Source organism: Protopterus annectens, chromosome 1.part1 (genome assembly GCF_019279795.1).
Source record: "Protopterus annectens isolate FY-2018-M chromosome 1.part1, PAN1.0, whole genome shotgun sequence".
Classification (NCBI taxonomy): Eukaryota; Metazoa; Chordata; order Ceratodontiformes; family Protopteridae; genus Protopterus; species Protopterus annectens.
Genome location: NC_056726.1, coordinates 1,927,785,596 through 1,927,810,276, shown reverse-complemented (window position 1 = coordinate 1,927,810,276; position 24,681 = coordinate 1,927,785,596). Strand labels below are relative to the sequence as shown.

General features: G+C 40.2%; 1 pseudogene; it reads left to right on the top strand.

The window, feature by feature from the left end:
* Positions 1–20,350, top strand: part of LOC122816770 — a 67,004-nt pseudogene extending 46,654 nt beyond the window's left edge.
* The last annotated feature ends 4,331 nt before the right edge of the window (positions 20,351–24,681 follow it).

Here is a 24,681-nt window from a genome sequence, read left to right as displayed (position 1 = left end):
AAAGGAGGGGGTGTATCCATATTCATCAAGGATACCTACACCTCCAGGTTAGTGGTGCAGCATGATACCTCTGAGATCATCCATGAGCAACTAACATCGGGCAAATCTGCAATGCAAATTATGGCCTGCTACAGATCATCCTCCATGACCCAGGAGCACCACTCCGCCTTTCTAGAGACACTGGAAAACATGAAGGTCCTACCAAACACTCTGATACTGGGTGATTTCAATTACCCTACTGCTAACTGGGAAAACTACTCAAGCACAAACTCCCAGGTCCAATGCTTCCTGGAATTTATCAACTCAATTGCCCTGGATCAGCTGGTAAACTCCCCTACCAGAGGTGAAAACATATTGGACATGGTCATCACCAATATGGGTGACAGGTGTTCCTCACCGGAGGTCAACCCGTCACTGGTTAGATCAGACCATAAACCAATCACTCTGGTTGTCCACACCACACCACCACCCCAAACCAAGGAAACCACAGTGAAAAACTTTTCTATAGCAAACTTCACCTTACTTAACACAGAGGTGGTAAGTTTCACAGCCCCCATGCTAAAGGATAACAGTGTCCAAGATGAAGGAACCTTTACAAATGCACTCTATGAGCACCTACAAGGATGCATGGATCGTGCCATCCCTAGCAAAACCAAGACTCACTCCCCTAAGAGAAGGAAACCAGTCTGGTGGACCACTGCCATAAACAGGCTATACAATAGAAGGAGGAAACTAGTTCAGAAAAAAAGCAAATCCCAAGAAGGAAAGAAATCCTTGATCAGTATCAGTAAAAAACTAAGGACCCTCATAAAATTATCCAAAGCTAACTTTGAAAGAAAAATAGCCAAGGATTCGAAAGATAACCACAAAGCCTTCTTTAGCTATGTCAAGAATCTAAGTGACAACTTGCAGATTTGCTCTGAGCTAGTGCAGAATAGCACAAAATATACTGAACCTACTGATATTGCCAACATCCTGGCAGATAGATTCAGTGCAAACTTCACCCGCAAAAGGGTCCACAACAGTACCTGAAAAATGTAGTGTCCCAAAAATCACAGACACACAGGTAAAAACAGCCCTTTCAAAAGCCAAAAGCACAGCGTCAGTGGGGCCAGATAGTGCCCCAGGCTGCATCGTGCATGAACTACAGAACAAACTAACCCCGCACCTAAACACACTGTTCAACCTCAGCCACTCCACAGGCTACATGCCCATTGAATGGCACACAGCAATGGTTGTTCCACTCCACAAAGGAGGGGCCACAACTGACCCTGGTAACTATTGCCCCATAAGCCTGACTAGCCTGGTCTGCAAGGCTATGGAACACATCATCATAGAACTCATTAACAAAGACATTGGGAACCTCCAAACACTTGACCTGACCCAATTCAGCTTTGTTAAGGGCAGATCATGCCTACTAAACCTGGTTGACTTCTTTGAGACAGTCACCAAGGCCACAGATGAGGGGAAGGTGGTTCACACAGCCTGCCTTGACCTCGCCAAGGCTTTTGACACCATTCCGCACTTGGGAATTATAGAAAAATTCACCAGCCTGAACATAAACCCCTACTTCATGAGATGGGTTGCCAACTGGCTTAAAGACAGAACTCACATGGTAAGAATAGCGGGGTCTAGGTCCGACTCTAAACCAGTCACGAGTGGTGTCCCACAAGGCTCGCTCCTGGGACCCATACTGTTTGGCATATACTTCTCAGAAGTACAGGCAAAGACAGGAGGATTATGGCTAACCAAGTTCATCGATGACTGCAAACTGGGAGCCATAACTGACTCTCCGGCTGACATGGACATTCTCCAAAAGGGCCTTACTGAGACGGACACCTGGTGTCAAAGTCATGGTCTCAAGTTAAAAGCCAACAAATGCATAGTCATCCTATTTGGGAAAAACAAAACACCCATGAACTACCACATCAGCCCCCTTAATACAGAAGAGGTAATAAGAGATCTGGGGACCCAGGTAGATAGTAAACTCTCCTTTGACAATCATATTGACAAAGTAGTTAGGAAATCCTTCTATGTAGCCCATCTAATTACTAAAGGGTTTGCATCTAGAAATAAAGAAGTTATAGTGCCCCTCTACTCATCACTCATCAGACCCATCATAGAGTACAATGCCCCATTTGGAGTGTACCTCACAAGACACTTCCAACAGCTGGAAAGACCACAAAAGTACCTCACCAAGAGGATTACTGGCCTCAAACATATGTTCTATGCAGCCCGACTGGAAAAACTCCAGCTGTACTCAGTGACATATCACTTACTCAGAGGTGATCTCGGCCTGACTTACAAAGCCATGTTCAACTCAGAATTGATGGACATGCTCCAACTAAAGAAATCCAAGTGACTGCGAGCCACACACTATAGTGAGCTAAACTGCACCACAACAATAAATAGAACATGCTGGAGGGATAGATTCTTGTCACAGAGACTCCCCATGCTTTGGAACAAAATTCCTAACTACATTAGGCAGAGCCCCTCACTAACACTCTTCAAGAGAAACTTTGACGAGTGGATGGATAACAGAAAATACACCCCTGGGATCACTTCATTGGCTCTTCTTGACAGAGGCTCAGTTAATCAATCAATGTGGCAGCAAAAGCTGACACACTCTGGCTAGGCTTATGAATGCCCTTGGGCAGATAGCCTAGTACCTACCAATGAACCTATGAACCTATAAGCCAGTCTGTATCATTTATCTTAAAATGTGTGAGGATATTAACTGGGAATACTATGATATGGAGTTGCCGTCAAATGAAGGGCAGATTATATGGCACAAACAAGCACAGACTGCTCTTTTTTTTGGGGGGGGGGGCAATGGTGAGTTCTTGTTATATTGCATGCAAGGGTACACTGTTCTTTTGAGGGGGGACCAAGTTGAGCTATTGTTATGGCACAAACAAGGATATATTGCTCTTGTTACTCTCCTGGTTTTGCATCCTGCCTGTTTAATCTTGTGAGGGTTGTGAAGTCAGATACTGTAATTTGTCTTATTACTTTCTAACTTCTCTCTGTAATGATTTCCCATTACAAATGTATGGTGCTAAACTGAGGGCATGCAGTGATCATCAGTACTTTGGAGAGGTATGAATGTGTGAATCTGTGATGACTAAAGCCTACAACATGCTAATGGACACATACAAGTCAAATAACTCCCTGCTGTCACATATTACATTAATTTATGTACAAATCTCCCACCTTTTACTTGTTTACTGTACCAAGTTATGAAATACAAGGACATGCCATAATATTATTATACAATACATTACATGTTTGGGACTTAACATTGTAAATGCAGCAGTTGCCACAGTGTTAGTTCAGGGCTGACTGTGATGCAAGCAGTACATAGCCAATACATGGGGAGGTTAAGACTATCTCTCTGATTTGAGGCCAGCAGAGGTTGCAGAGTTCTTACAGTTTGTCCCTGTCCACCCTGTAGTACTCTACAATGTTGATGTTGTATATGTTGTGATAAGTTAAATGTGGCATGGAAACTTTTCTCAGTCTTAGCTTAGGCCTATTGGCAGCAACAGCACTGTGTGAAACTTCTACCAAATAAAAATGGATTAAAGCAGGAGCAGCAGCTCCTAATATTCTGTCTGTGTAGACTTTCCATGCCTGTACTCCACAAGTTTTGAAACCTGCAGGAAAAAAACAGCATGGAGTCTACGTGGATGGTTTATAACTTGTTTAATAGCTCCGTCAGATTGGTTGATTAGCTTGTAATTCAGTTACCTATGCTGTATCTAGCATCTCTAAGACACAGGCTAAGACAGATGCAATCCATTAATAATCTACTTCAGTATAAAAGGTCAAATGTGTAGATAGCCAAACAGATGGTGAGGATACTTGCTACATGTTTGCAGGACTTTATAGAGCATATTTCTTCATAAGAAAATCTTTACAGAGGAGTATTGAACTCCAGCAGGTATGCTCACATTTTGTTACCTACATAATACATATGTTTGAATATATTTATGAATTGTGAAGCAAAGCTTTTACATTTTTATATGTATGCAAATATTATAGGTGTACTAAGGGCATGGCCTTGTTTGTCAAGCCATTTCAGATGTACACAATTGAAAATACATGAAAATAGAATGCTGTGTGATAAATATGTACAAATGTTTCTGGGATAGATCCTTTGAAAGCACTTTTAGTGTTTCAAAGATGTTTTATTATGAAAATTGCTCATCTGCCTGTTCTTTAGTGGGTGGGGAGAGCAAAGAAAAGATACGTTATGTCACAAACTAAAAATGGACTGTTCTTTTGGGGGGCCACAATTGAGTTACTGCTGTGGCACATACAAGGATAGGTTGCTCTTGCTGCTCTCCTTGTTTTGTGTCCTGCCTGTTGTTAGTATTTCACATCTGTAGACTGTTTTATGTTTCTCCAGTGGGTAATATAGACTGGCTACCTTTACTGTTTTATCTGGAAACAGTTACTTTGTAGTTATGCAATACTCATGTGTATTATCATTCTGTTGTCTTTTAGGACACAAACAATGTCAGTGAAGCAGACACCCCTATTCAGAGATGCCAAAAACAACATCATTGTTGATGCTCTCTGTCAACATGGGGCTTTACTGCTGGGAAGAGGTCAGCCCAATACAGTACACAGACTAAATGATGGCAGCACATTATGAGAACATCAATTCTGTGGCCACCAACAGCTGAACCTATGAAGAGGTGTGCCACAGAGCGACTGATATAATTACCATTGCATGGAGGTGAGCAGCTGCAATTGCCTGGGACCAAAGGCTAAGAATGGTAAGGCCTGCTACAGCTACAGAACCACCTCTTACCCCCAATGAAGAGTTTCTGGTAAATATACTCCATTATGAGAGCACACAATATAGTGGACCACAGTATGTCATTGATGTGGGTGCCACTCTTTCTGAGTCCCAAAAAGAACTTTGAGGTAGGCTTTGTTATATAACTAGTTAAATACTGTTGTATAGTAAAACAATTGAAATAAATGTTACTTCTGTGTCGCACACCTTTTTTCTGAGGGGGGGGTTGATGATTGCTACGGTTATAGTCTTAGTTTGGTGCTGTCAGCCACATTCTTGTTGAAAGTAGAGTTAATGCAGATATAGAGGAATACATGTATTACCCACTGACTTACTGTTAAATGTGATGATGTTACTCTTACATCTTGCTTAATGTCTTTCTTGCAGATGGTAAGCCAAATACATTTTTGTCAGTATTGCAGATGAATTTAAAGAAATATCATAATGTGTCATTTTAGGCCTGTTGTGTGTATTGCTGTACTGTCTGTAATAGTGGCAGCACTGTTAGTTGTTTAGAATATATTGCACCATAGTGCAGGTATTAATGTATTCCTGTGTTTCTGCCTTTTTATCACAGGTGATCATGACAGTGGGAATGTGGGCCATGTACCACCTGATGTCAGCCTCTCAGAAAACACTGATGATGATGGTGGCCAAACTGAGGCACAGTCAGATGGTGCAGAAGTTAAATTTGACAGAGAAGTTGCCATCCAGCCACCTCCTTCATTTTCCCCAGACACATCCAATAAGCCTATACCTACCCAGTCTACTGAGCCCTTAGATATTGAACAGGTGGAGGATGAGGACACTGATCAGAGAAGTGTGGCTACTGTGGCTTCAGTTTCTGTTGACTCTGACTTTAGTGAAAGTGTGGGCTAGGTGCCACACAGGAGGATTGATAGGGGTATTTGAATGGGGCCTGCTTTCCCTTCTAAACCTGGTGTAGGTGTCTCTTTCAGTGTCACTCAATGTATGTTTAGGGCCATCATGGAGGCAAAGACACAATCAAAAAGGTGCTCCTGACCAATGCACAGGGCTGTAGATGTAGCACAGTCTGACATGCATGACTGTCCCCACAGTGTAACTAATGCAGTGGAGCATATGAATGACATGTTGGAACAAGGAGTGTCTCTGACAGAATGTTGCTGCGAGGGGAAAGGGGTCATCATGGGAGTAGGTCAGCCACATGACCATGCTTGATCATGCTCCCATAATGGCAGTACTTCCACTGTTCCGGTGAGTGTGCTGTCCACACCCAGATGTGGCAGGCCATGGGTTTGTGGTCCTGAGCATTCCCATGAAGGGAGCATGTCCATCAGACATCAGTCACATTCAGGTGCCAGCTATCTGAACCTGGGCATGCCTGTGCCAGTGCAACTCCTGACAGAGCCAGTTTTTGTGGTCGGAGGCGATAACAATGAACTGCCAACTTTAACAGGCATGACTCACACCTGTCCAATATACCAAAACATAGAGCTAGCAATGAGTTTGGCTGTGTTCATGCAGACTGTCATATACCACTTTCACATGGAGGATGCCTACATACACACAACAGTTACATGGTTCAGCCTACCTGCTTCCCTTTCTTACTTAAACACACTCACCAAACTTTTGCATCACCTAGGCATCCTGCCGTCACACAATATTCTGTGCAAGTGATAATAACTGTGCCATATGCCTGTTTTCTCTCTTTTAGATTCAGAAGATATAAAAGCTTTGTGTCTGATGCACAGGGCGCATAGCTACATTAGTGCTAAGTATATCTGCATTTGTTTTTGTTGAACTGATAACTGCACTTGCCACTTATACATATCTTGCCAAGTTATATAGTGGATAGCATCATCATTTCACTACTTTATAGTGTATTCTATTGTAAGGGTTGTGAAGTCAGAAACAGTAATGTGTCTCATTACTTTCTAACTTTTCTCTTTAATGATTTTCCAGTACAAACATTGTTGCACATCATAAGTCACACCATCACACTCAGATCTCAGGATTATATTACAGCACTGTAGTCAAATCTCATCAGAACAGTAATACAGTATAAAGCTGTCCTTTGCATGTACTTCACCAGAGAAATACAGCAACTGGACAGAACACAGAGCTTTCTCATCAAGATAACACAGGGCCTACAAAACATGCCATAATGTATGTGGATAGATTAAAAGACATGCCACAGTAATCTGTCTGATAGCAGATGAGGTGACATCTGGCTGGCCTCCAGGCCAGTGTCTAATCCTGCCCTGGTGGGATGACTACATATGCCATAATTTGATAGAGCTGATGACATCAGCATTGTCTGTTGAGCATATGGTAATGTCAATGTCCCACATGCTGATGTAAAATGTTCTCTGTAATGTCAAATAACAGCACACAAACACACACACACACACACACACACACACACACACACACACACACACACACACACACACACACACTTGTTTGCAGTGAGAATAGAACCCCTACCTATCTAAGTACACAGCATACATAACAGAGTACTTAATGCATGTGCCATGACACAAGTCTGATTTACACAGGGGTGCATGTGAATTTATAGTAGATGATGTCAGCAGGCCATTGGTAGACAAGAGGTTGTGAGGGCTGCATGAAATGGATGTGTAGGCTTGTGCAAGTATCAAAATACTGGTAAGCCATGCCATTGGAGAAGTAACTGTAGGATAACATGTCTACTGTGCTATCTAGAGACACACACATACACCAAGTTGACTGCAGTGAGAACAGAACTCCTACTTATCTAACTGCACAGACTACAGAACACAGTACTATATGCAATCAATGTTTCCACATGTAGTTTTATGTCATACAAAAGAAATGAACAATAAACACCAATAAGAAAGCATCATATATACAGTTCCATAACACAGTGAGCAGCAGATTCGTGCATTGGTTGACAATGTGTACAAGCATGCAAGTTGCATCTGTTTGATTGTAGGTAACACCTGTTGCCACAAGAATGTTGAGGAAACATTTGTCTGTGTTGCACTTCATTGCTGTAAATTGCAATGTCACAGCAGTAAAACAATGGTTGCACACTCTGTACTAGAACCTAGTACCATCTGCACTCCAGGCTAGGTTTTTACAATGGCCAAAGGCATTAATGGAATGTATCCAGTTTCTTTTTTTGTCTGTCTGCTTCCTACGTGGCCTACCACACTTTGTGCAAACCATGTAAACTCTGCCAAACCTGAAATTTATTTGTTCCTTGCTTGCACTGTTTTCACTATGAGGAGCATCACACAAAAAGTGCAATTAAAAAATGAGAATAATAAGAAAAAAAATAGTAATGGACACATATAAGTAAAATAAGTGTCTGTTATCACATGTTAAGGTATGTTATGTACAAATCCACTACTATTTACTTGAGTTCTGCACCAAGTTAAGAAATACAAGGATATGCCATAATATTATTAAAGAATACATTCTAGATTTAGGACTTACCTTGCAAATGCAGCAGCTGACACAATTTTATTTCAGGTCTAAAATGTCCTTGTCTCTACACCAATGGTATTGAAGTATTCAGGAAAAAACAGAATGGAGACTGTATGAATGCCTTGTAGCTTATTGAATACCTCACCCATGCTGAAAATCAGCTGCTTATCTTGTATGAGAAACACCTGCTGCTTAACTGAGTATGCTAGCTCTGTTGGTGCTCATTAGTGTATGATGTGCACCTCTGCTCTGCTGTGAGTACCTATGGTTAAATAAGGTAAACACATGTAAACTTGTTATTACTTTCCTCCGTTCCTGTGATACCATGCAAATATGCAGCTGAAAAAATAAAGGAAAGGTTGCAGACTCTGTACTAGAACCCAGGTTCATATATACTAGCCCTACACATACAGATGCTGCCATAGGAACAGTTGTATCACAACCACCGAGAAACCTACCATTCATTCCTCCATTTCCTGTGGTTGTACTTAGCACCACATTGTGCAAACAATGACACAAATTAAAAAAAAATTACTTACAGTGGACAGCGATGACTCATTTTAACAAACAATAAAGAGGATGAAACAGGACTTGTGAACTGTGCATTGCTTACATGCACTTTTACACTTCACAGACCTACATGTACACCTCCGTAAGTGTAACCTGGCATCCCCCCAATATCATCACTTACTGTTACCATCCATTGAAAACAAACACTGTGTAAGTGCCTACATGAAGTGAATATCCCTACACAGTTATATTTTTTTGGATTCAGCTAATCTAATGAGTTTTTACCTCATTTGCATATTCACCATGCTGACAGCCCTGAATCCACATGATTGGTAACCATGTAGGCAGGGAAACTGATGTTATACACGCAAGGGAGGGTATTACTTTGCTGTATACCTGCACAGAGAAATACAGGTTTGGATAACATTTGACTGTATTCTGTCAGATACATACTACATACACTTACAGGGGTGTATGAAGAGTCTGTTTCTTGGGATTTACAGTTTTAGCTATCTACATTAGTTATGAATATATTCTTCATTTGAGGGTGGGAGAGTAATGCTGCATTTATGTCATGGCACTTAAAAAGGATTTTTGCTATTGTTACTATACTTTTGTGGCATCCATTCTGTCTAATAATGTGATAATTTGTCTGCTGTTACATGTTAAGTTCAGTTCTCTTCAGATCTAATAACTTTTACCTTCAAGTGTTTTTGCTTGTAGACTCCTTTTTGTGGCTGTATGCAAAAAGTTACAAAAACATGAGCAGCACAAGCGCAAAGTCTACACATTTGCTTTACAGCTTGTTAAATTGCTCCACTATGTTGGTTTGCTTCATTAGCATGCACTTCAGCTACTTATGCTATAATTTGCTTGCCACACAAATTGCCATGTTTGCGCATGACTGCACGTCACTACACAGAGTTTAATGAATCTAAAACTTCATGGCGGTGCGATGTGCACATGGTAAAAATGACGGTGTAGGCTTTATTGAATCCTCCTCTATATAAAACATATGCACATATGCATATGATCATTAAGGACTATGGTTAAATATTAATTTCTCTTCTATACCAATGTAAAATGGTATCTGCTTCTGTAGTAATTTCACTTTAGTACAAATATATATAATTTAATACATTATGCATAAAGTTCAGTCAAATACAATTAGATCACATTATGTATATACACTGTAATTGTTTCTTAGCTAATAATGTTTCCTAAGACTGTTCTGCAGCTAAAATCTGCTATTATTCTACAAATAACTCTCTATTTTGTTTCTGCTGGAATTTTTTTTTTTTATAATGTATATGCCTTTTCTCACATGAATCATGACTGAATAAGATCTGCAGATCAATTCACAACATGAATAAAAACAACTAAAGAAAAGAAAAGAAAACATAAATGCAACACTTCAAGTTATTTTGTGTATTATGTAGCATTGAACTTGGCATTTTAAACTGGAGGTGGGGTACTTTTAGTGAAGCAATTAAATGGAATAGTGGCAGTGTCCAACAAGAGAAAATGCATCACTGAAGTGGTTGCTAGATCTTAATGGGTAATGGATACCATCATTTATGACTTATAATGGTTGGTCATAGTAATGTCCATCTGAATCTTTCTGAACTGAAAAGTTAGGTTTTAGAAGTCATGTAATGACAAGTTTGTCAGTAAAGAAGTGCTCCACATAATTATTGAGACTTTTGGACCATCTTCTACAAATAGCACTATCTCAGTGATACAGCCATTGCTGCTTTTTGCCTAAGACGCTTAGAAATGAATAGCTAAGATTTTTTTCCTAACTACTTATAAAGCCTGAAAGTGTAACAATATTATTATACAATTCCTCCCCTAAAACGTGCACGCTGATTGGTCAGCCCAACCAGTGTGCATGTTGTAAATCCCTCAATATACTAACGGAAAAAGGTCCGGTCGCCCGGACTTTTTCCGTTAGTAACAATCTCGCTATGTTAAAAGAGTTTAACATAGCGACACAGGTTTAAAAAAAGCAACGGAGATCTCCGTTGCTTTTTTTAAAGCTGTCTCGCTATGTTAAACTCCTTTAACATAGCGACACAGTGTGTAAAAAGCAATGGAGATCTTGCAATCTCTGTTGCTTTTTTTTTTAAAGCTGTCTCGCTATATTAAATGGGTTTAACATAGCGAGACAGCTTTAAAATAAGCAACGGGGATATCCGTTGCTTATTTTAAAGCTGTCTCACTATGTTAAACCCATTTAACATAGCGAAACAGTGCTGTTGCCCACAGCTCTGATGTACTGCGTAGGCATGCGCAGTACATCAGAACTGCCGCAGAATACCAGACAGCTGCGGAAGGGCAGTAAGAGGCATTATAATGCCATTATTTAAGAAAAGTAATTATTTTTCTTAAATAATGTCATTAGATATAATAACTTCTGGGTGTGGGTAATGCTGGATTTACCCACGGTTGGCTTTGTTTGGTCCCTCGGGCTTCGCCCTCGGGACCAAACCATGCCAACCGTGGGTAAATCCAGCATTACCCACACCCAGGCGTGGGTTATTGCTATAATGATACTAGGTGCAGTTAATTCCAGATCTGCCATGTTATACTCCAAAGACTTCATGTGAACATGCAACTTTAAAAAATAGGATAAATGGAGAATAATGCTTTTTATAGGGTTACCTGAGTTCATAAAGGCATGGACATTGAACTAGTTTTAACTCAGGTGCTGCACTTTCCATAAGAAATGTTCTTGTGACAGCAGTTTATGGGGAACATGTTATCTCTAAAATATAACACTGGAATGGTGGGTGCTACTAAGTGCATTTAACAGAACATTGGTGAATATATCTTTAGATTCATTCTAGAAACTGGGTCTTAGTTATCACATATTCCTTATTCATTGATTTATCTCAGCAAAGTGCATGGTGATTATATATGTTCTGAGTATTAGACTTTTTTCATATCATCTAGAGGAAAAAATTGTTATAGACTTATATCTAGGCAAACAAATCATGTTTGGAGGGTGGCCTAATGGTCAAGGTGTTTGCATTACAAACACAAGATGCTGGGCTTGAGTCTCACAAGGGATAATTGGCTAGGCTTAAAAAATGGCTCGCAAGGGCAGTTAGCTTAGTACTAATCTATGAAACTATGAACCTATGGATGTTTAATAACAAAGCAGGAAGAGAATCAGCCATTGCCTACATGGTTTGGTGGTACACTGCCATTTCCCACTATACTGAAGCTTGCTACAAGAGCTCACCATAGCATATACCTTTTTTCAATCTGAGAACATTAGCAGTTCTGAAGATATAAAACACAAATGTGACAACAATTCAGCTGGAATGCAGATGATGTCTTGTAACTATAGCTACATGAAAAAATATTAACTTTTTGCTTGTATTAATTGTACATTAGACAATAAAAGTCAAAACTGTTTAGACAAAAGACATGTAATAAAGGTCTTCCTGTCCATCTTTAGCAAACGGTGAAGCTTCTTCTTTTCACAATCAAATAATAAAACTGCTGTTTTTGTGGAACTAACAATTCTAGAGCTGGCTTACCACCAACATTTAAGTGATAAAGGGTCATTGCACAACCTGTAATTTCATTTTACCTTTTACAGTTTCCAAACTGCAAGAAATGCAACCTTTTTTTAGAATATGAGACCCCTCTGTTGACATTTCATGTGTGATGTCTGTGTTGTATTATGGCCACAGTCTACTTATGTAAACAGTACTGCAGTGTGAGAAATAAGCAACTGGCAGCAATGTCTGAACTAGAGCAATCATCAGAAATAATCAGTGCAGAATAATTGGCTGCTACTTTGTGAACAACACTGTAATCTTTGCAATTTCCAGACATCAGTTCATTTTTCTTTCTGCAGGAGAGCTATGACTATCATGGGCTGGTTAACAGAGCAATTCACTTAAGAGTGCCTTAAGCTGGAAATTCAATACAGAGGTCAGGGAAAGACTTAACTTAACAAATGAAAGAGTGAATCAATTAAATAATGGATAAAAAGAAAAAAAAAACATTCAGATGAGCTTCTTCACAGAAACTTATGTCTGAGCTGAATTTTCACTATTAACAACTTTATATACATTGTCACTTACAGAATATTTTATGTATGAGTTTTTTAAACTTGAAGTATTCAAACATGTTGAATTTTTTTAGTTCACCAGGCTATATACAGCAAATTAAGGAGGTCAGAGTATGATGTATTTACAAGCAGAAAAGTACAGTTTTGTACCTACCATAAATGTAGATGTTCGAAGATCCACATTGCTGCAGTCATAACTTATGGGTAGTCCGCTGTCCTCGGTCGGCCCGAATACCAAAGTATAAGGCTGACGTCGGTCATGGGCGCTCAGATCTGACGTGAGAGCGTCAAGGTATTAAAGCGCATGACCGACGTCATTTCCTCAGTCTTTTCTTGCCCCAGATGTCAGAAGGCCCTAAAAATAATGGCCACAGTCAAAAATAGAACAACTCCCTAAAACCATGTACAAAAAACAGCTACAACCAAATCATGCCACCACTCCAAACTACAGAGGGGAAGGAGGGAGGGTAAATTGGACTGCAGCAATGTGGATCTTCAAACATCTACATTTATGGTAGGTACAAAACTGTACTATGTTCTTCATCTCACATTGCTGCAGTCATAACTTATGGGTAGAATCCCAAAGCAGAGGTAAAGGGAGGCTGGCAAAATCATAAAGCATTGGGGGCTGCCAAAATGCCCTGTAAGATTGCAGTGGCAAATCCAGCCCTAGATTTGGAATAAAGAGGAAGATTGTAATGTTTAGAAAAAGTATGCACTGAACTCCAAGTAGCCGCTTCCAAAATATCTTTAGTAGCTACCCCCCTTAAAAAAGCAGTAGAAGTGGCAGTAGCCCTAGTGGAGTGAGGCCTGATTCCAGCTGGAATCTCCTTACCATGATGAGAATAACAAAAAGCAATACAAAGGCCAATCCACTTAGAAATAGTTTGTTTTGAAACAGGTTTCCCCTGAGAACCCAAAGCAAAAGAAACAAACAACTGCTGAGACTGTCTGAACCCTTTAGTCTTGCTCAAATAATAACGCAACTGCCTGTGATTATCCAAAGTGTGCAAAATTTTCTCCCCTTTATTTTGGGGATCTGCATAAAAAGTAGGCAAATGAATAGATTGGTTCAAGGCCACATTCGAAACCACTTTAGGCATAAAAGTAGGGTTAGTACGCAGAGATACCCTGTCCTTATGAAAAATTAGGAAGGGCTCAACTGCCATTAGAGCCTGCAATTCAGAAACCCTTCTAGCAGACGTAATGGCCAACAAAAAAGCAGTCTTCCAAGACAAAAACTTTAACTCAGCCGTAGCTGCAGGTTCAAAAGGAGGTAAAGTAAGTTTTTCCAACACAAAATTGAGATCCCAAGCAGGAGTAGGAGCTCTACGCGGGGGTCTTAAGTTCTTTGCCCCTCTAAGGAACTGCTTAAACAAAGGATGAGAGAATAATGGTGGGTCACAGTCATAGTGAGCAGAAATGGCTGCAGCATGAACTTTTATAGAGGAGAAAGACAAACCCTTGTCCAATAATTCTGTAAGATATTGAAGAGAAACACTCAAATCAGGCCTGGAAACATCAAAGCTCTTTGCTTTGCTCCAAATAAAAAATCTCCTCCATTTATCAGCATAAACTTTCCTTGTACTAGGCCTCCTGGCCTCCAAAATAACATTCAAAACTTGTTGAGGAAGCTGCGACCCTCCAGGTTCTAGAACAGAATATGCCAGGCTGTTAGATGCAGGGACTGAATCCTGACATTGAGGAAATGATTGCCCTCCTGAGTCAAAAGGTGTGGAATCAAAGGCAAAGGATAAGGAGGTTCCCGTACTAAACTCCTCAGCAGAGGGTACCAGTGCTGTCGAGGTCAGTCTGGAGCTATTAGAATCATGGAGGGCTTGTCTTGTCTGACCTTCAAGAGAACCTTTGGAAGAAGAGGCAGAGGTGGAAAAACATAAACGTGAAGATTGCTCCAACTGAATGATAGAGAATCCACTTTCCAAGCTGTGGGATGAAACATCTTTGTGCAAAACTTTGGCACCTGGAAATTTAGTGGAGAAGTGAACAGATCTATGTCTGGAGTCCCCCATATCATTGTCAACTGTCGAAATACATGGGGATCCAATTTCCACTTGTGGGGATCCACTATCCGTCTGCTCAAAACATCTGCTAAGGAGTTCTGTGCTCCTGGCAGAAACCTTGCTTGAAGAGTGAGTTGCAAACTGAGAGCAGTCTCCCACAAAATCATAGTTTGCCTGCAAAGAGGGTACGAATGGGTTCCCCCTTGCTTGTTGATGTACCACATGACAGTTGTGTTGTCTGTTTGAATCAACACCTGCCCTGGGAGAAGTAAATCCTTGAAAGCCATCAATGCAAACGGAACTGCTAACATTTCCTTCAAGTTGATATGTAAATGTTGAAGTCTGGCAGGCCACGTGTCTTGTACCCATTTTCCATTGAGGTGTGCTCCCCAAGCCTTGTCCGAGGCATCCGTCGTTAAAATCTGACTCGCCTCTGGTCGGGTCACAGAGAGTCCCTTGTTTAGGTGACATTCCTGAGCCCACCACAAAAATTCCTTTTGAATGCAAGGTATTATTTGAATGACAGTGTCCAGATCTTGGCAGTGTTGTGTCCATACATTTTTGAGATACCATTGCAGCTTCCTCATATGCAGTTTGGCATTGGGAAGCACCAGAATACAAGATGCCATGAACCCCAAGGCTTGAAGGACTGTCCTTGCAGTCAGCCTGGACCGTAGAGACAACTGATGGAAGTAAATTGTAAGATTCTTTTGCTTGTCCGGGGTCAAAAAGGCCATCTGGGAAGCTGTATTCAGTCTCACACCCAGAAAGCACATTTCCTGAGAGGGTACTAGACTGGACTTTGTTTCGTTCACAGAATACCCTAGGCACCTTAACACTGTCATAACATACTGTAGATGGTGAAGAAGCTCGTGCTTGTCTCGAGCAAGAATCAGGCAATCGTCCAAATAAGGATAAATTTGTATTCCTCTTAACCTGAAGAAGGCTATCACTGGAGCCAGAACTTTTGTGAATACCCTGGGCACAGTAGATAAGCCAAAGGGCAATGCAGAGAACTGATAATGTAAAGTCCCAGCCCAAAAACCCAGGAATCTCCTGCAACTGAGCCTGATAGGAACATGAAGATAAGCCTCTTTGAGATCCAGAGTTACCATCCAGTGATCTTTGCCGAACAGAGGCAGAAGTTGTTGCAACATCAACATTTTGAATTTTGGAATGTCCAGATATGTGTTGAGGATAGATAAATCCAAGATTGGTCTCCAAGTGTTTCCTTTCTTTGGTACAAGAAATAGGCGAGAGTAAAATCCGAGGCCCACTTCTGACTGAGGGACCTCCTGTATAGCCCCAATTTGAAGAAGCAAAGAAATCTGTTTGTGAGCCTCTACCCTTTGCTGAGGAGGAGCATCTGGCATGCCTTTGAAAGGAGGCAATGTGTGGAAATAAAACTTGTAGCCTCGGTCTATAATGTCCAACACCCATTTGTCCTGGGTGACTAGAAACCAACTTTGCTTGAAGAGTGCCAACTTTCCTCCCAAAGGAGCTGCCAGACAGGAAGGATCTGGCAGCTGGAGATGCAGGTCATTGGGCCTGTTTACGAAAGGACTGGCCCCTGCCCTCACCTCTAGATTGTGCTGGTGAACTCCACGGCCTAGGCCTGAAAGAACTCTGAGCTCTGCCCCTACCACGCCTAGATCTAACCCTAGACTGTGAATCAGAAGAAGGGTAAGTCCAACCCTTAGCAGGCCAGTTCCTGCTAAACTTAGGGGGCTGCACCTGCAAAAAATCTTTAACAGTCTGCATAGACTTAGCCTTGTCTTCCATTTTTTTCAATACAGACTCCACAGGAGAACCAAACAAAACTTCAGACTGCAAAGGAGCATCTAAAATCCTAGCTTTAACATGCTCTGACAAATTCTGATCCCTAAGCCAGGCGTGCCTGCGAATAACTGAACCAGTGGCAGCCACCCTGGAAGAAGCCTGCAAAGCATCAAAACCACACTGCAAACCATGCTTACCCACCTGATCAGAGGCATGTACCAAATCCTGTAATTCCTTACACTCTATGCCCTCTGCCAAAGCATCCACTTTAGATTTTAACAGAGTAAGGAGAAAATTCTGGTACTTCAACATATGAAACTGGCAATTCAAAGCCCTCATTGCTAGAGTGGAAGAAGTATACACTTTCTTACCCCACCTTTCCAAAGCTCTAGCATCCTTATCCAAAGGAACTGGATTCTTCACAATAGAAGCCCTGACCCACTTAGGTCCCTGGCTAATAGTTTCTGGGTCGGCCCTAGGGCTCTTGTACAGATATTTATGAGCCTCAGGCACTCTGTAATACCTATCTGGCTTAACTGGCGCAGGAGGCAAAGAATCTGGATTAAGGGAAGCCTCAGAGAAAACGTCTTGAACAACATCCAAAACAGGAGGTATAGCCAAGGGCCTATGCTGTGGTAAAAACAAAAATTCCCTAAGCCTCTTCCTGGAATCTGAGAAATCCTGACCTTCCCATTTAAAATGCTCCCTCATGGAATGCAGGGTTTCTGAAAAAGAAAAATCCTCTGGAGGAGAAGCAGAAGGAGTGGAATCCTCTGCGTCTGAATCAGAATAAGGAGGAAAATCCTGAATGCCTTCAGCCGAAGACTCTGAGTAATCTGAAGCCTGCTCCAAACTTTCCATTTCTGGATCCACCCTAGGCCTCTTATCAGGAGGGGGCATAGAACCCCTGATTAAAGTAATTAAATCTTCTGCCATTTTAAGCATGTGTTTCTTAGGCACAGAACCTGCAGAACTAGGACTGACACCTGTGGTAGACAAACCAGGCCTGCCTTTGGAAGGTACCTTAGAGACAGAAGGAGAAGGCCTAACCACCTTAGGCAAGGAAGGGAGAACAGTAACCTGAGAGGCCCCCTCAGCTTGACCTGACTCCTGAGAGGCCACATCTTGCAAAACCAACGTCTCCCCCTGAGACTCAGTTGAAACTTCGGCCGGATCAACCGAATCCACCGTAATGTCTAAAGCACCGTCATCCGGAACGGACGAGTCCTCTTGCTTGGACTGTAAAGATTTAACTTTGCGCTTCTTCGCGGTAGCGGGCGTCAGAGGATCCGACGGCATATTGTAATTACACCGCTTACCAAAGACAAGCCTAGCACAATCTAACCTACGCTTAATGGTGCGCTTATTAAATCTAGCACAAAAGCGACACCCTACTACGTCGTGCTCAGGTCCCAAGCAAGGAATACAAAGAGAGTGGTAATCCCTATGCGGTATTTGTTTCCCACAAGAAATACAATTATTCACTTTTTCTGACATCCGGAAGTAACTGAGGCAAGAAAAAACAAAAAGATTCCCCAACGGGGTACTTAGCCCAACTTGGTTTCGGTCTGAAACTCAGAATACGAAAATTTCAGAACGCCGAACGGCACTTGCAAACGCTGCTTCTGCTTCGGACCATGCGGCAAAAAAGACTGGGGAAATGACGTCGGTCATGCGCTTTAATACCTTGACGCTCTGACGTCAGATCTGAGCACCCATGACCGACGTCAGCCTTATACTTTGGTATTCGGGCCGACCGAGGACAGCGGACTACCCATAAGTTATGACTGCAGCAATGTGAGATGAAGAACATCATAAATTAGTGCCAAAACACTCATCAAGAAGGCATATATATATATATATATATATATATATATATATATATATATATATATATATATATATATATATATATGTTTTATAGCATTCTTTATGTCTAGGTCTTTGAAACAGTTCATAATACTTGCATTGAAGAAAGCATGTAAGTAGAGAGTACCACTGATTTTTGGACTGTGATACAATGATTAGAATACCTGTGTTGATAATACAACAGTTATTTAAGATACTGTAAGATTTATGAGATTATATGATTACTCCTTATGCTGTAAGTTGCGAAACTGCAGCTGAAGGCATTAATTGTAGGCAATTATTCAGATAGTCACGAATGGTTCACTGCTAGTTAAAAATTTGATAGCAGTCATTTTCAACAAGTTATCTCAAGTAAATAAAATCTTTCAATCAGCAATTATAGAGATAGTGCTATGGCTGGAAAAAAAAATTCAATACGTTCATAGATACTGCAGATATCTAGGTGAAATATTAACTACCACCAGATAAAGTATTCCAGTTGTAGTATGGTCCACATAAATGGCATGGATACTTTTGTACATCTTGAAACCTAAAGAAAGTATTTACTTAACGGGTATAGTAAATGCCAGAAGGAAGGCTTAGTGCATTTAGCTGTATGCTTGTGATCTTCATTTTAAGTGAGGAAATCAGACAAAACCCTTCATCAACGGATGGTGGAACATCTATATGATATAAAAAAGAAAAACATCTAATTATTTATGCAAACATAATTTTACCATTGCCCATACATGTTTTGATTCCAGATTTTGGAAACCACTGAAAATACCATTAAGATGTAATTACAGAAATTGTTTCTGATAAAAAGAATTCTTATGGCAGTTTAAAGTAACTATTCCAATATTGTATGCATGAATACTGGAACAATGTTTGAGTTTTATTGTTTCTGTTAGAGGAGTCTGAGCCAGAATCTCTCTAGTTGCTCTATTCCACTTTGTGATTTGTGGGTTAATTTAAAAGGAGATGGGTGAGCAGATGACTATGTGTATATAACCACTTGGTGAGAAAATAATCAGTGATGATCTAGGAGAGATGGGCTGGGGGGAGGGGGCTCAGTGAAAAATATGCTAGTAGTAAAGATTCTTTTTACCTGCAAGGTGAGGTAGATTTTTTTCTTTCAACTTCAGTGGCTAATCTGACAAGTCCAGTTTATGTTATTTGATACAGCATCTGGGAATCTCACGTGCCATGATCTGCTGGACTCTGTTAATATAAAAAAATGGTGAACAGTCTCTCATGAAAGATATAGCTATGGTTTCTATAGTCATGATTCAGAAAGTAGATGGCTGAATGTCTAAACTATGCTGCTACAGGACCAGAGCAAGACAGAGGGAGAGCAGATACAACTACAAGTAAATGAAAGTGGGAAACTTGAAAGTTTTTACAACAAAACACTAGCAGGAGAATGTGTGACAAAATGTGTTTGCCCAGCAGCAATGTCTGCTCAAAACAGAGCCACGTGTGATATGAGCATTTGAGTATGAGCAGAGTATTGTAAGCGACTTTCATTACTGAGTTGACGTGTGCTGAAGGTGAAACAGAACCCCTTGGTGCAACAGTTTGATCTCTTCAACCAGAAAAGCACTGTTTTAAAAGTCTTAAAACTTAGGATCAATTATTTGCAACATAAAGGTTTTAGAGCTTTCATATCTTAATGCATTATTGAATGATTATATGAATATCTCTTTATTAGAGGTACTTGGTGTGTTTATCGCACATTCACTGAAATAGGCTGTGGAATAGGAGGCAGCTAATATTTTGGTAAATGTAGACAATGATGATTATGAAGAAGGATGACAGCATTTACAAGAGAATCTTTCCTCATAAATGGGTCAGAAAGGTTCAGCTGACCCATAGTTTATTCACTGAACACTTTGATGGAGTGGCATCAGTCATCCTTATGGATGAAGAAAACAAATTATCATCATCATTGCATGGACCTACTTGGATGAGCATATTATAAAACCAGAAGAAGTCACCATTAAATCTGTGTGTTTTTTTTGAAGATGGGAAGAAAATTTGAAACAAAATTTCCATGCTAGTTGAATATAGTTTTGGTGACAGGAAATTCAACTTCCAGAACTATTTTTATTTGGACTTGACAAAAATACTTTGATCAAATTTTAAACCAGAATTTGATCATTTAGTTTAATGCACAGAGAGCTGGTATTAGTTCTGCCCTCATAGTTTGCAAGAAATCTGTGTTATTTTCTTTTTTGAAAAAATTGTGTCATTCCAGGTAGATTTCTACAATGTGTTGAGGTAGTTGCCAATGCTCATATAATAACAGGAGAGTATACTGTCTGTGGGTGAATGAGATGTGTTTTGGTCTCAAATACTCCAGGATGGTGGCCACTCAAGTACTATTGTTACAGTACACATGCATGCTACTATTTGTGCCTTCAAAAAGCAGGCGACTTGTTTCGTTGATCCTCATCCAATATATCTATATGCCCCTCTACATTCTTTCCCAGTTCCATTTTGAGAATTCTGCCACTTCCTTTGTTTGTAAATTTCCTGACAGCATTAATTGAATCTTTCACAGATTAACTTGCCCTCCTCTAATTATTTTCCCTTTATCCCCTATAATCTCTCTATCTGCCTGCTTCTTCTTGTATTTCTTGACTAGCTGTTTCCCCTTTACCACCCCTAGTGTCCACCAGTACCCCCTCAAGTACCACTGTTGAATTTCATGCTTTGTAATAACTTTACTCACTAATTCCATTGTTGGTGTTTTTTTCTCTGATCTGCAGTGCTTAATTTCTACTTTCCTTTTTTCAACTTTCTCCTATACCATCTCTGTGAGGATTACAGCTACATGCACACTATTTCCAGATGTAGCTCTCTGCATCAAATGCAATTTCCCTTAAGAGTACACAAAGACCACAGTCAGTCCGTGGATAATTTCTTCAGATCTCCAATTAGAATGCCCACTGGAACAGCTATAGAGTTGCGATCTCAGCTGAGTGGCTAAACCAAAGCCTCCAGCACCCTCTCTTCCAACCAGTGATTCATGTCCCTGCCCAAGTAGCTGAAACACACACACTCTTTGAGGTTTTATTTATATATACACACACACACACACACACACACACACACACACACACACACACACACACACACATGCATGCGTGCATGGGCACACACCTGGGAAAGGCTGGCACAGGTTTACTAGCTATGCCCCCTTTTGCCCAGACTATAAGGTAGTTATCACCATCACCAGCCAGCTCCTTATCAGCTACTTTAAGGCCCTTAACAAATGGTGTCCAATCTTACTGTGTAATGTTACTATGATAGCATTTAGCATCTACCTGTAAAAATACATAGACAAGGGCTTTCCTTAGATCTTTGACAAATACTGGAAGTCCTAAAATAATAAAACATTTCCAAGACAATACAAAAAGTCTCTCAGCACAGACTCTGTGTCTTTAGCCTAGCCTATAAAGTAATTTAATTTCAGCTATTTTTCTAAAATTTACTAGACTGAGGTTAACCTCCTGTATCCCAGTTTCCACTGTTAAAATGAGTACATCTAAATAGTTAAAATAGTGCATGTGCATTTCTGTTCTCTTCCGGTAGGATACACCATGGTTACATTTCAAACAGCACTTTGCAAATGCCTTCAGGCAGTTTGATATACACATGACATACAGTTCTAATATATTTCTGACACAAGCATACTGTATACATCATGTTGATATTCACAAATGACATAAAATATTTACAAAATTTCAGATAGCTGGGCTGGCAGTATCTCCTTTCATGACAGCAACAACAATTAGTCACTGCAAATATGTATTCAAGGGAAACCCATCCATAAAGTGATATATGTGCATTGCCAATGCACATGTATGGAAGGAAGCCCAATGGAACTTTCAGTAACATGTGAAAATTACTAAATAAAGACAAATGTGTAAATATCTATGAATAAGTGCAGCTGTAGTCATAATATGTAGATGGACATATATAAATACACATATCACAATGTGTACAATCTGACATAATCTGCTAGATATCTAATAAAAATTAATTAAGGTGAACGGCAATCAAAGCCATATCATTGTGGCTAACAGTAGCTAACAATGAATGCAGGACATTTGTAGGGAACACAAGTAATGCAAACATCCATGGAAATGGGGTGATAGAAAAGCAGATGTAGGGTCAGGGTTAAGAAGAGGGGCATACAAGAGATATGATGGAATAGGATGGTTGAAATGAGAGTCAGAGTGGCATTGGCAATTTTTTTGAGGGGATAGGCACCATTGGTATGTTGAATAGGAGTGGAAAAGACAGAAAAAGAGGAGGTGGCCAAAAGATCACGTAAAAATGCATAACAAATATTGCAAAATGTGATGGACAAAGGTCAGTAATATACATAAAGGATAGATAATATACACAGCACACATACAAACTATGTAACAAGGGTGAAGGAAAAATGACAAACAGGGTCGAGATGCAAATCAGCCATAGTGCAACACAAAAAATACATATGCACCAATGCACAAATTGGATGTTGCAGACTGTGTGACAGTCATACCAGAATGAGTACAACCAATGGTAGGTAAGTGTCAGAGAGCACTAAATAGGGAGTGCTGTCATTGCAGTACACAACGGATATCAAATACTATGACCCACTAGGCTGTCAGCAGAATAAGACAAGCAACAGCAACAATGATCACATCGAAGCAAGGAAATGCAGGAGCAGACAAGAACCTCCAACAATGCATGCGAAAGACACACAACTAAGCACAGTGCTAAACAGCAGTGTTGAAGCAAACAGTAAGTGGCTGTGTAATAAAATAATATGTAACACGCCACCAACACAGGAGAAATAGGATATGCATGTCAAAGAACACATTCCATATCAGACACAACACAGACGGGTGTTCAGGTATACAGTGTATGACATACAATGGCATTGCATACGCCAAACAGAAACAAGGTTCATAACACAGACTTGCACCAGTGACACAGAATATGAACTAAAGAGTGATAAATATATGAATAACAAAAGCAAAGGAATGCAAGCATGTGCACAGGCAGGAAGCATGCTAATGTCTGAGTAAAGCATAACACATAAGTGCAACACAGATGGAATCTATACACTTGCCACTATGTTGTATACATATGCCTTGCATGTATATAATACTGAACATAGTAAAACAAAATCATATTGTACCAGTAAACCTACATTACAATAATGATACATTGCAAAAAGGTGAACATACACATATACATATTCCATGTATACATGAAGCATACAGGACAAAGCTATAAGGGGAAGGGAGATGGGCAATGTAGGCCAACATTAGTGAAGAAATGTTAGTAAAAGAAAACAGTCACATAATAAAGCAGGACAACCATAGCTAGGGAGAGATATTTTACTTGTAAGTGTTCAAAATACAAGATGGACTGCAAATTCTCTCAAGGTACATTTAAACAAATAGCCAATGTCTGACACATGTGTAGTGCATTCAGGACAGATATAAACATGTCTTTGTACAAATGACAAACAACACAGTAATGTGCAACAGATAAACAGCAAATGGCATAGGTACACATCAAAAATAGGTTTGAATATCATATACTCATATATACGGCCATGCAAATATAATACTAGTGGCACACTCACGATCAATGATATAAATATCACAACAAATGTGCAAGACTGATCATGTATAGGACAATAAAATGGAATAAGCAGGTATAACTAGCTACATAAAACAAGAACCACTGTGTGTTGATCATATTAAGACCACACGGATGTACATCCATGTAATCAGTGCATACGTAATACAAGTATATACACAAGGACATGTCTGGTAACCTGTGTATACATGCCTCAATATAAGCTATGTATAAAAAGAATGGTTCAGTGCCATAAGCTAGATGTGTACAAAAAAGGGAGTCATGATTGATGCTGTACCAAGCATCACCTCTGTATATTCAATAAGGGACCAGTGGATCTCAATGCAGTATGTGAAGGATACATGTGCAGATGTACATATACCATTACTCTAAAAGTATTAAACATGTAGTACATGGAATAATAATCACCAGTACATGGCACATGCAAGATTATTGTCCCAATGTGACAGCATGACCCAGCAATGATACATAAGGTACAAAATGAAGGACACATTATAGAGTTGAACAGA